Genomic DNA, 12,541 nt, shown 5'->3' with positions numbered 1-12,541 from the left:
TCTGGTCATTCTGCCCTAATAGTCACTGGGATTTTATTATATAGATTGTATGTTCACCACGCAAAGTCAAGTCTCCTCCCATCACAATGTATCCCCAGTCTACCTTCTACCAGGCCCTCTGCCTCTATATTCCTTTCCCTTTGATAAACACCACACTGTTGTCTGTGTCTGTGAGGGTTTTTGTTGTTGTTTATCAATTCCTTTGGCTTTTTCACCTATGCCCCAATACTGCTCCCCTCTGACAGATGTCAGTCTGTCCTTTGTATCCTGAGTCTGTTTCTATTTTGTTTGTTAATTTATTTTATCCAAAAGATTCCACATATAAGTGAAATAATATGATATTAATATATTATATAATATGATATTTCTATTTTTCTGTCATTTTAAATATGCAAATTAAGTCATATATATACATACATATATATATATATATACACATACATATATATATATATATATATATATTTCCCATTTATCTTACCTAATTGTATGATTTGGACTACATTGGACAAGTAACTACTTCTACTTGTTTTGTATTATAGCCTTCCTCAAATTGCATGTATTCTCAAATAATATATTTTTTTAATTCAAGTTTTTGACTAATATAAATATGTGTTACACATTATTAATAAGCATATTTTACTGTATGTAACATTATGTAACTTTTTTCTAAATGTTTTGTTTGGGGCTTATCCATATTTATTATATTTATAGCTATACTTCCTTTTTCTGCTAGATAGTATCTCCTTTTATAATTTACCATGATTCATATGCCCATTCCCTTTTAATGACATTTGGATTGCTTTGTTTTCATAGCATTGCAAACATTGCTTCTATGAATAATTTCATAACTGTCTCAATTTTGCACATGGAAGATTTTCCCAAGGGTGTATGCCTTACCATAGAAATAAGAAGTCATTAGAACAGTTACCTATTAAATTCTGTACCTGCAATATCTATTCTAGAAAGGTTTTCTCAATTTACATTGGCACTAAAAACAAAAATTATTTTTACAATCTCTTCAGTGTGAAAATATTGTGAGATTTAATGTTTTACCAACATTTTTTACTGAAAAATTTGCATAAAGTAACTTAATATTTCTAATGAAGAGATTTAGTATAAAGTCTTAGTAATTTTCATATAAACAAATACACTTTTACATTATTTATGATTTGAATATATGTTTTTAGCTTGCAGTTTAAATACTATTTTACTTACTTATATTTTGCTAGTAGAGTATATAGAAGTTCTTCATTTTTTAGTAATCAAGTTCATTTATATTTTATATTTAAAATATTATTCTATCTTTTTGAAGAAATCCTTTTTCAAAGTTTATAAATATATTGTTTTACATTTCCATTCACTTAAATATTTTTACTTATAAGTTTTAATTAATATAAAATTAATTTTTACATATATTGTGTAGATAGAATATCTATTTTATTTCTTTTCAAGTGAATGGCCAATTATCTGTTTTTCTGGGGGGGGAAAGTTGTATATTATTTTCTTCATATTCAATATTGCAAGTTCATTCATATTCCAACTATTCATGTATGTATGGATCTGTTTCTAAACTCAATTTTGTGACCCATTGTTTTATTTTTCTAGAGTTGCTGAACTCCTTAAATCATATAAACTATAACTGTGGATTTTTATCTAGTTATCTTGCTCAGTATGTACTGGGATTCCTACATCTGAAAATTTATTTTACGTATTTCTGAAAAAGATATTATCCAACATATATATTTATTATGATTTTTTCCATTTTCATACTTTATGTAAGTCTAATTATGTCATACTATGCACTACTATTAACTGTATTCATAATGTCTATCAATATTTTGTTCATTACTTCTTTACTGCATTTAATTTCTTGGCTTATATATCTCATTTTGCTAAATTCACCATCAGCTGTGTATAAGCTATTATTTCACTTATCCACTTATTGTGTATAGTATTTAAGTATTATATTGTGGGGGTTTTTTTCTACAATTTCTATTTGGTTACATTTCCCATTTGGTTTTGGTTTAGATCTTTTAAAATTCTTATTCAGTTTTAAAAGAATCACCTTCAATTTAGCTATTCTAGTCATTTTCTATAGGTAATAATTCTGAAATTGGTAATTCTCTGTGCCATAAACCAGGGTAGAAGCACTTTTTTGGAGTAAATATTAAGGACTTTATTTTATTGCAAAAAGGATGTTATTTGATTGTAACAGGGGTTTCTACTTAAGACTACATTGAGACTTCAGTTTTATGCTTGGGATTTCCTGTATCATGTTGGATTTATTACTTCAAATATACATTTCATTTTAGTGGAGACCAATGTCAACAAATTCTCTGAATAATACATCTTATTAATATTTTCACTGAATATCAGGGCATGCAATCATATGTCCTTATTTTTTTCATTTGTAGGTGGGATGCTTTGTGTAGGCCTCCATTTTACTGGAGCTATAATCTCTTCTCAGCCTCTTCCTCTCTTATCAGGATATTCTCCTCTTCCTTTAGCATTTTTGCATCTCTAAAATGAGCATTGGGCAATATAAATCTTTTGAGAGCTAATCAGGTTTTTCAAATGGCATCCTACCTTTGCACTCTTAGGAATATAAAAATTATTTTGTGCCTTGGAGTATTTGTTAATTTAAGCAATTGAATTGTTTCTCAAAATGTTTTAAGAATGTCATATATTTTATGCCAGTAGCTGAAAGAACAAGGCTTTTTGAGACAGTTCTTAAATTTGTTATATTGCTTTTCTGCTTGCTGCCTCTACAATAGACCCAAATAAAGATATCTTGAACCAAAGGTCTTTGATTTGTGGATTATACCACTAGCCTCAATTCTCTGATGTCACCTTATGGAATTAAAAAATACAAGACCCTACATATTAGGTTATGCATGCACTGAGGCATCCTAGTCCTTTCAGAGTTTTTAACCATTAGTAATAATTTTTTAAATTTTATTTTTTTTTTTACATTGTTACATTTTAATAAATTTTTGTGTTCAAATGTTTATCTTCCTATTTTTTTTTTCTTATTTGGCAGTGATGAAAAGAATATTGTAAAAGGAATTTCTTTTTATAAACTTCTAAGACTTCAGTAATCATGTCTTTTTTTTGTTGTTGTTCCTAATTCTTATTCATAGTTCTTATAAGCTGTCTTTCTGGCAGTGCCTTACCAAAATACAACAAATAACAAATAAGTGCTATTAATAGTGTTTCCAAACTCTTTGTCCCAGAGCTAAATTTTCACTAAATACCTGACTCTTTAGGGACAACTTTATTTTTTATTTGCCACTGATAGCATTAATCATTATTTCCCAGATTCCAAATCCATATCTTCTATACAAACTGATGACCCAGGCCCATAAATGTCCTCCTTTAGGCACCATTATCTACACCAGTCAGGAGACAACTGTTTATTCTGCAATAATACCTCTAATTCTTAGTGGCATAAAACAACAAAGTTTTTTTTTAAAAAAAATATATTTTTATTGATTTTTTTTTTTTTTTTTTTTTTTTTTTTTTTTTACAGAGAGGAAGAGAGCAGGATAGTTAGAAACATCAATGTTTCAATCAGCCGCCTCTTGCACACCCCCTACTGGGGATGTGGCCACAACCAAGATACATGCCCTCGACCAGAATCGAACCTGGGACCCTTCGGTCTGCAGGCCTATGCTCTATCCACTGAGCCAGATCAGTTAGGGCACAATAAAGTTTTATTTCTTGGCTAACACCTGATAATGCAGAGGTTGGATACCACTGTCCTCACCATGGCTAGTAACATACCAAATGGTGTAGTATCCATTAGCTTAGAGAAAATAATTTCTTGCTATTTTAAGGCATGAAAAGAAATTGAAATATATTTGTTAACACATAATACTTAGACTACCCTTACTTATATAAAGTAAATTTAAAAATATCTGTGCATCCAGCTGGAAAGGTCAGACTTTCTTGGTGTCCCTTTATTTTGCTTTTCTGTCTTTCTTGATATAAGTAATATCATTTTAGGTTTAAATCGCCAGAACACAAATAAAAATAAATATAATTTACATTTATCATTTTACCAGGAATATGGATAGAGCGTTGGCCAGCCTGAAGATTGAAGGGTTCTGGGTTCAGTTGTAGTCCTTCACAGCTGCTTGTTAGAAGCAACCAATCAATGTGTCTCTCTCCCTTCCACTCTACCAAAAAAATCAATGGAAAAGTATCCTTGGATGAGTATTAACAAAAAATAACAAATAAATAAATCCACAAAAAAGAAAAAAGAAAATTAACACAAGTATACTTAAAATAAAGCATCATCATCCAATTATGCTGTACATATCTGATTAGTGAAATAAAAACAACAGAGAACAATAGTTGTGTATTTTCATGAAATATACCTATGTGTGTGTGTGTATATATATATATATATATATATACATATATATATATATATATATACAATATATAAAATGGAAAATATGAGATTGTTATAAAGGATTTGCTCATGTGATCATGCTATTGTGGGAGCTAACAAATCTAAAATCTTTAGGATAGGCAGTCTGGAAGCCTAGCAGGTATGGATGCTGTACTCTTAAGCAAAATTCCTTTTGTAAACAACTTATTTTTGCTCATATGGCTTTCTATTGATTAGATGAGGCCTTTCCATATTTTTATAGCAATCTATTTTACTTATTCAACTCATCATAAATGTTAAGCACATCTATAAAATATCTTCATTTGTGTTTGATTAAATAATTAAATATTAGGGTCTAGTGATGATGCATAAAATTAACTATCATACCATTTTTGTGAATTTCCTATGTGTCACTATCTACTCTAACTACATTCATTGGCTAATTTAAAGTTAGAAATTAGCAATTAAATAATGCATGATGATACTGAAATATGTAAATTGATTATTTAAACAAAACATTTAGTGGGTTCTTGAAAATTAATGTATATAATATTTTGTAGAAGAATCTGATCATAATCTTCAAACTTCATATATAAAACATTTTAATTACATACTAGGGTAAAAAGCAAATATGATAGTTTCATATTTACCATTTTTTCTGACAGAAATCTTTGTTTTGTTTTGTTTTTAAAAAGGGAAGTAGATTTTATTACTGGTTATATAGGAGATTATTCAATATTGTATTTTTTCCCTATCTTCATCTGACATGTTATTATTTAAGGTATATTTATAACATTAACTTTTTTAATGTTGGTTAAAAAAGTGGCGCCAAAACCACTTTGGCTCAATGAATAAAGTGTCGGTCTGTGGACTGGAAGATCCCAGGTTCAATTCCAGTCAAAGGCATGTACTTTGGTTGCGGGAATATTCCCAGTAGGGGGTGTGCAGGAGGCAGCTGATCAATGATTCTCTCTCATCAATGTTTCTAACTCTTTATACATCTCTCTTTCTCTCTGTGAAAAATCAATAAAATATATATATTTTAAAAAGTATGGTGGCATATTTTGATTGTTCAATGCCCTTAAAATACAGCAAGTAATGATAAAGTCTAAGAAATGGTTTGGCTAAATACTTCTAGCACCTTTAAATTAGGGAAAAAAATAATTAGATTTGTGCTTTTCTGTCTCCAAGCCATTTCCTCCAAAACTACTTGATTATAACTATTTTGTCTCAGAAAAATTATGTAGACAATGTACCTGGTGAACATTCTGAAAATCACAGCACTTCGTATGCAGTACATGAAAAGCTACATATTTGTACAGGCACTTAAGTTCTGTAGATGATATTAATTTAACTTTAATTTTGGCAAACAGTAAGTTTGGCAATTTTTGCTAACATTTCACCAAAATATTTCTCTCCTTCATCCATAATTATAAGATTATACAGCCATGCTCAACACAGAGTGTTTTCTCTAGCCTCTGTTGAGTTAGATGTGCCATCCTAGAGAATGGGAGCAGAAGTGATGTGTGGTGTTCTTCAGATAGGGCATTGAGTTCTCCATCTTCCCTTCTCCTTCTCTCCCGATTGAATGCATACCATAGCAAGGATGAAAGATAAAGGAGACAAAAATAAAAGGACCTGAATCCATTGAGACAAGATGCTTTCTGCCCTTAATCACCTGTCCCAAATTGTTTGATTAATGATCAATAAAATTTAGTGGTATTTGGGCCATAAATGATTTGTATTTTAGAAAAGTTTAAGCTAATTTAATTTTCTAAGAACATACCTGTATTAGCTTCCTGAGGCTACTGTAAGAAATTACTAAAACCTAGGAAGTTGAAAACATCAGAAATGTATTCTCTAACTATTCTGGAGACCGGAAGTCCAAATCAGGTGTTGGCAATCCCACCTTCCCTCCGGAGGAATCTGCCTTGTGTCTTCTAGCTTTGGGGGGATGTCAGCATTCCTTGTGGCTGATCAGTCCATTCTGCCTCCATCTTTAACATGACCTTCTTCTCCTTCTATCTCCCCTCTATATGTCTCCTATCAGGACTCATCATTTGATTAAAGGGCCACATAGATAATCCAGGACAATCTCAGCTCCAGATCCTTAATATAATCACATCTGCAAAGGACACATTTTTCTAAACAAGGTCACATTCAAGGGTTCCATGGCTGGGATGTGGCTATATCTCTTGGGGAAGCACCATTCAATCCGGTGTGGCACCTTTAAGAAAGTTTATGGGATTATGACTCATCTTCATTCTGTAGTTGTGTTGTCTATAATACCATATTTATTATATGAACATTCAATAGGCAATGCTTAAGGTTATACTTACGAAGAAGGTTTCACAATTTTGCATACTAGTTATAAATGAACCTTATAGTCTCTGACATTTAAAGATGGGATTTATCTCTAATGTTTGAATTGCAAAATTAAAATATGGTCAAATTATAACAAGGATTTAAAAAAAAATGTCCATGTCTTTATTTCTAGTAGTGAAGGACTTACGTAAGAGGAGATTTAAATGTCAAACAACAGTTCCACTGCAGAAGCCGATCACAGGAACCCGATGTTAAAATGGGACTCTTTCTACCTCGATTTTGGCTGAAGCATGAACACAATAAAGGCCAGGAATTCTTGAGACAGATGAAATCATGTTAAAAAGAGGGAGATTTCAAAAGAGGATTATATTTGGAGAGAGGTCTATGTGGCTTCCATCAGAATGAAAACAGTAGGTAGGGGTGAATGGATGAGATTCATAATTCCCTCTATAGTGAGGACACCTTTAACAGTACAACATAGAACCTGTAATTGGAAGACATGCAGGACTATTTCCTGACCCAATCTTGGAAAGACACCATGGCCTGTGGGGTAGCTGGGAAATAACTGTTCTCCCTTCTGGGACTAGTTAACAAGTGCATGGACTCCAGTGGCTACATATGAATCTTGCAGTATGCTTAGCCTGGTTTCATTTTGGAAGGGGGAACTCTGACATAATAAAGGGCTCCAGACAGCTGGGGGGAGAGACCATGGGAGGTTGGCCCTGCCTCGGGAGGTTGTCTGTGTGCTTAGGCTTGTATCTTATATAATAAAAGGCTAATATGCAAATCAACCAAACAGTGGGATGATGCAGGAACTGCCCCCTGGTGGTCAGTGTGCTCCCACAGGGGGAGTACCTCTCAGCCAGAAGCCAACCTCACAGCTGGCAAGTGAAAGGGCAGTGATAGGAGCCTCTCTTGGGGAGCGGGCCTAAGCCATCAGTTGGATATCCTCTGAAGGCACCTGGACTGAAAGAGGGCTAATATTGGGCTGAGGGACCCCCACCAAGTGCAAGAAATTTGTGCACTGGGCCTCTAGTATATTTAGATAGTTTAAATTCAGTATGATTGTAATAGTTTCAGAAATGTTAACCTGAATCCTATGAGAAACACCTTATCAGTCTGACTATAGTAGTGATGTAGAGTTGCTTTTGCCTTTTATGTTCCACTCAATTATAAAAAATTAGGTTGGATCACTTTTTTTTTTCCCCTCATCCAATTGAGTGAGTTTTTATGATAAATTTATTTGATTTTTTTATATATTTTATTGATTTTTCACAGAGAGGAAGGGAGAAGGATAGAGTCAGAAACATCAATGAGAGAGAAACATCGATCAGCTGTCTCCTGCACACTTCCCACTGGGGATGTGCCCGCAACCAAGGTACATGCCCTTGACCAGAATCAAAAGTGGGACCTTTCAGGCTGTAGGTCGGTACTCTATCCATTGAGCCAAACCGGTTTTGGCTGTATCATAAATTTATAAGGCAGTTAGATTTTTCTTTTTTGGTCACTGTCTGCATTCCATCCTGTGATCTTCTAATTTTCTTCTTCTTCTTCTTCTTCTTATTATTATTTTTAATTTACACACATTACAGTTAACTTTTTGTGCTTTTAAGTTCTATACAGTATTTTTTGATAACTGGGTTGGTAATCTATACCCAACTAGAGCATCATATAATTTTATTGTCCTAAAATAAAATTCCTCTATGTTTCACCTATTAAACACATTCCTTCTATCTTCTAGCAACCACTGATGTGTTTTATGGCTCAGTAGTTTTTACCATTTCCAGAATGTCATAAATTAAACCATATAGCATACAACTTTTTCTGTTTGGCTTCTTTCACTTATAAATGTTCATTTAAGATTAACCCATATTTGTATGTGGCTTCATAGGTTAATCTCTTTTTAAATGTCTAGTAATACTGCACTTCATATATGTACTGCTAGGGTTTTTCATTTTTGTTGCTGCTGATTGTTTATTCTATTTATTCACCTACTAAAGGGCATCTTTGTTGTTTCCAATTACTGACAATTATGACTTAAGTCAACCTCTCCCAGTTTGGTGCCATGAAAAACAATGCTGATTTGCTCAGGACATACCCTGCAATCCCTCTTTGCTTCTAGACATATAAGTAGGTTAAAGTTCAGGCAGGTCCCTTAAGATGAGGTATAATGTGTGACTCAGGAAGAGTATATTATATCTCAAAATAATGAATTGTGTTTTCTAGTTTATACAAACAAATATCCAAAGAATATATGAGGGAATGCATATCCAAGGTGTAAAGTAATGGTAGAAGGAACATAAAGTATATCATACCAAATTTATTGACATTACATTGCTATGTGGTGATTTTTGCATTTAATGTTGCAGCTTGGGAGTCAAAAAGGATTCTAACAATTTGATTAGTTGCTCCTGAAATATAGACCAAACGATGACCCACCCTGAATTGTGTTTTCTAGTTTATACAAACAAATATCCAAATTGTGTTTTCTAGTTTATACAAACAAAGACTTGAACTGACAGAAATGCCTTAGTTTAATTGAGCAACAAATTCAATGGCTTAGGGAGATTAGATTGTGAGTGGATTTGTCATTTAAGACCTGCTCATCTGTACTGTGAAAGTCCAGTAGCTATACCTTGTACTAATACAGGGAAGAATAAATTTAGGAGAGAAACACCAGCATCCCAGATGAGCTCTGTGATTACTCTTCTCTGAAGTAGAAAAGACCTTATATTGAGAGCTGTAGTCACTGATATGGGAAACCAACATGCATTGGAAGTAATTAGATTGCAGGGTGGCAGGAATCATGTGGTGGCATTCAGCTGCCAAAGGCAAGGTGGATGTGGTTACTGTAATGGAGAATAGAGTCAAAACAGTAATCCGAATAGTCTATGGCATTGGCTAATAAACCATGCAATTCCAAACAACATTGCTTCAGATCAAGTAAATCACTTCACAGCAAATCCTACACATGAAAGTTTACAGTAACTTACATCTCTGAACTAACCTTTTTCTTTCCCGATTTTGTCCAACATTAGGAATAATCACCCAATGTCATTATATTTATTAGTTTTCAAATGCATTCAGAAGTATTATACACAAAGTCATATAGCTCCTTACTTCTTATAAGTGCTAAATAGATATATCCAATGCAGATATTTTGCATATATATAAATAGTTGATATTCTTGACTATTATTGCTCACTTTACTACTTAAAGTCATTAGCATATTTAAATTTAAATTAAATCAGATTAGAGTTCAAGATGGGATGAACTCCCAGCTCAACCAGCGAGGCAAAATAAATAAATAAATTTTTCCTTCTACAAATATGTCATGCTATTCAAGTTCTCAAATTATTAAATGATGTTCACCCACATTAGAGCAGTTAATCTACTTTACTGAATCCACTAATTCTAATATTAATTTCTATGGAAATACTTTCACATACATGCCCATATATATATATATTTAACCTGGCTACTCCAGGACCAGTTGACATACAAAATTGACCATCACAATATCCCTTATCAGATATATGTTTTATATATATAGTCTCCCTGTTTGTAGACTGCCTTTTAGTTCTCTTTTCTAATATAGTGAAATTTATCATTTTTAATGTATCCTATTTTTATTATTATATATAAAATCTCATTTTTTGCAAGTAAACTTATAAATGTTTCATGTATTTTATGAGATTATAACCTCCTTTCTTCTATGCCTTTATAAGTAATCAGTTGGATGTTTTTCTGTGGGTTTATTTTCTTGGCTCTTCATTATCTTGCATTGATTTATGTACCCATTATTTTGCCAAAATCAAACTACCCTTATTATTAAAATGTGTAGGAATTTTGGGCAAAGTATTTTGGTTTCTCCAACTTTGTTCATCTAATTAGGAAATACTGACTTCTAAAAAATATTGTCTTCTAAGCCATCATCATGAAATAGCTTTTCATTTGCTACATATTTTTTATTTCTTCCCTCTAGTCTTTTTTCCCCACCATTCTTTACTGTTTATTAGGTAACATAATTTTTTAAATATGCAGTATCAACTTAACTAGTAGTTGTTTTATATTTTACATCTAATTATTCACTCTTATCACATATAAAAACAATTGAATTTTGAATACTGATGCTATAGCCTGTGAGCATGTTATATTCATTTTTTAGTGCCTGAATTTTTTTTATAAATTCTCTGATACTCACAACATAATTAATCGTGAATTCTTTTAATAAATCCAGTTTTATTTCTTCCCTTTTCAAACTGTATACCTCTTTTTTTTTACTTGTCTTATTGTATTAGCTACAATGTTGAGAATGTTGTTGAACAGGAGAGATGAGAGAAGATCTCCTTGTTCATAATTCAAAAACAGATATTCAATTAAAAAACACAGAAACTAATAGAAATTACTTTTCGTAACTTCAAATTATTCAATGGGTCACCTGATATTTTTGTATACAATGCCATAGATAAAAAGCATCAATAATATAACTTGTGCATTTTTTAAGGTACATTGGAAAGGAAAATCTAGTTATTAGGTAAATCAGTTGGTTAGGAATTAGTTTGAAACTAGAGTTTGAAATTATGTATTTATTCTATTTTTGGAATCTGGAAAATTTTTTTCATGCAAACTATTTTAGTCACCTTATGTAACCACTTTATACAATATATATATTAAATAAAATCAAACCATAAAAAATACCTATAAATTATAGAACTAAAATTATATCTTAGAATTGATACAATGCCATAATTACTCTGAGAGACTTTCTCTTAGATCATTTGTTATGGTGCATCCTATACACCAGGGCCTTTGGAAGTAAATATGTTCCCATCCTGCTTTAGTGAACACGGCATTGGGAAAGTTATTTTCTTCTGAGAACCCCGCTTTCCTCACATTACACACACTCAGCCAAAGGTTTTAAGCATTGTTTAGTTATATTTTACATTTTAATAGTACAGAAAATAAAAATAAACATCCTAGTGTGCAGTAAAATTGACATCATGCTCTCATGGATTTACAAGTGGATAAATAAAATCTCAGTAGAAGTTTTGCCTTAAGAAGGTAAATTGAAACATGACTAAAAATTATTACATATAACTCCTGAATAAGAACTGTGAACTTACTTAACTTGCACCTGTGATTTTCAAGTTATGAATTTCTTTTAGGAGAGACTCAATGATTTTTTTTTTATGTTAAGGTGATGCAGGCATCAGTGTGGATAGTTATTTTTCATGCTTGCTATTTAACTACTAGCACGATACACACCCATGAATTCTGTCACATATTTTCTATACTCAGTAAACAACTGCCTCAAATGTTCACTCTTGCAAACTAAGATAAATTGAATGTCAGAAGTGCCTCACTTTCCTTTAATTTAATATGGTTAAAATTGTGTCTCTAAAATTCCTAGGTTTTGAATTTAAATCTGTATACTCTTTTTAAAAAATAGGTTCAGCCAATCTGATAGAAAAACATATTTCTCAAGTAGAAGTTTAAATCACATGCAGATACTGCATCTCATTCTCAAAGGTGTTCTAGTATATTAGTTGTCTGTATGTTCTCTTAAGTATGCCCTATGAGGAGTTGAATGGATTCATATATTAATAGATTTACTTCATTACAAAGTCTGTATTCATACTTACTACAAGATTTCAGAAAATTACAGTTATAGTACAAAAAACAAGAGCAATTGTGTAACAAGGGTATTAAGCTGTCTAGTGAATTGGAATTCTTAAGTTAAATTAATAGGGTAGCATGTTTACATCTCAGGAAGAATATGAAAATTAGGAAAAAATAAACAGTAAAAGAATTGCA

Source organism: Pipistrellus hanaki (assembly GCF_964339955.1).
Source record: "Pipistrellus hanaki genome assembly, chromosome: 3".
Classification (NCBI taxonomy): Eukaryota; Metazoa; Chordata; class Mammalia; order Chiroptera; family Vespertilionidae; genus Pipistrellus; species Pipistrellus hanaki.
Note: the sequence above shows the minus strand (reverse complement) of the source record.